We start from the raw sequence: 1,394 nt of genomic DNA on the forward strand, positions 1-1,394 counted from the left end.
AACAGCAAACAAATGTATTTCTCCAACTCAACAACCAACTCCCTCCAAACACTTCCTCAATCCCCAAAAAATGGGCGTACTCAGGACAGTGTGGCCGTAAGCGAGAAACTATCTCTTGGTGCACTATATAAAGTCAAAGTGAGTCTGATTAACAGCTGTTGCATTTTCACCATTTAGATAAGAATCTTTGTGTCACTCAAAATTGCATATACTGTAGCCATAATTTGTAGCACAGATTGTTGGATGAAATGCAAACTAACCTTGCTTACTTATTTCAAAGCGAGGGCACATATTTCAGCCTTGTGGGAAAAAACGGACAAAGAGTTGACAAAATGCTTACAGCACCTGGTATTCCCAGGCGGTCTCCCATCCAAGTACTAACCAGGCCCGACCCTGCTTAGCTTCCGAGATCAGACGAGATCAGGAGTACTCAGGCCAGTGTGGCCGTAAGCGAGAAACCTTCTCTTGGTGCACTATATAAAGTCAAAGTGAGTCTGATTAACAGCTGTTGCATTTTCACCATTTAGATAAGAATCTTTGTGTCACTCAAAATTGCATATACTGTAGCCATAATTTGTAGCACAGATTGTTGGATGAAATACAAACTAACCTTGCTTACTTATTTCAAAGCGAGGGCACATATTTCAGCCTTGTGGGAAAAAAACGGACAAAGAGTTGACAAAATGCTTACAGCACCTGGTATTCCCAGGCGGTCTCCCATCCAAGTACTAACCAGGCCCGACCCTGCTTAGCTTCCGAGATCAGACGAGATCAGGCGTACTCAGGCCAGTGTGGCCAAGCGAGAAACCATCTCTTGGTGCACTATATAAAGTCAAAGTGAGTCTGATTAACAGCTGTTGCATTTTCACCATTTAGATAAGAATCTTTGTGTCACTCAAAATGTGGAAAAATTGCATATACTGTAGCCATAATTTGTAGCACAGATTGTTGGATGAAATACAAACTAACCTTGCTTACTTATTTCAAAGCGAGGGCACATATTTCAGCCTTGTGGGAAAAAAACGGACAAAGAGTTGAAATTGACAAAGGCAGCAAAATTACAGCACCTGGTATTCCAGGCGGTCTCCCATCCAAGTACTAACCAGACCCGACCCTGCTTAGCTTCCGAGATCAGACGAGATCAGGAGTACTCAGGCCAGTGTGGTCGTAAGGGAGAACTTATCTCTTGGTGAACTATATAAAGTCAAAGTGAGTCTGATTAACAGCTGTTGCATTTTCACCATTTAGATAAGCATCTTTGTGTCACTCAAAATGTGGAAGAAATTGCATATACTGTAGCCATAATTTGTAGCACAGATTGTTGGATGAAATACAAACTAACCTTGCTTACTTATTTCAAAGCGAGGGCACATATTTCAGCCTTGTGGGAAAAA

At 41.8% G+C, this 1,394-nt stretch overlaps 1 non-coding gene and 2 pseudogenes across 1 annotated transcript; all 3 read right to left on the minus strand.

Moving 5' to 3' along the window:
• Window positions 1-333: 333 nt before the first annotated feature.
• Window positions 334-452, minus strand: LOC135573033 (5S ribosomal RNA). The gene has a single exon (XR_010464612.1). It is a non-coding gene; the product is annotated as a 5S ribosomal RNA (ribosomal RNA).
• Window positions 453-684: 232 nt separating this feature from the next.
• LOC135573049 (5S ribosomal RNA) lies at window positions 685-801 on the minus strand (annotated as a pseudogene).
• A 254-nt stretch (window positions 802-1,055) lies between these two features.
• LOC135573039 (5S ribosomal RNA) lies at window positions 1,056-1,173 on the minus strand (annotated as a pseudogene).
• Window positions 1,174-1,394: the final 221 nt, after the last annotated feature.

This window comes from Oncorhynchus nerka, linkage group LG8 (assembly GCF_034236695.1).
Source record: "Oncorhynchus nerka isolate Pitt River linkage group LG8, Oner_Uvic_2.0, whole genome shotgun sequence".
In the NCBI taxonomy this organism is placed as follows: domain Eukaryota; kingdom Metazoa; phylum Chordata; class Actinopteri; order Salmoniformes; family Salmonidae; genus Oncorhynchus; species Oncorhynchus nerka.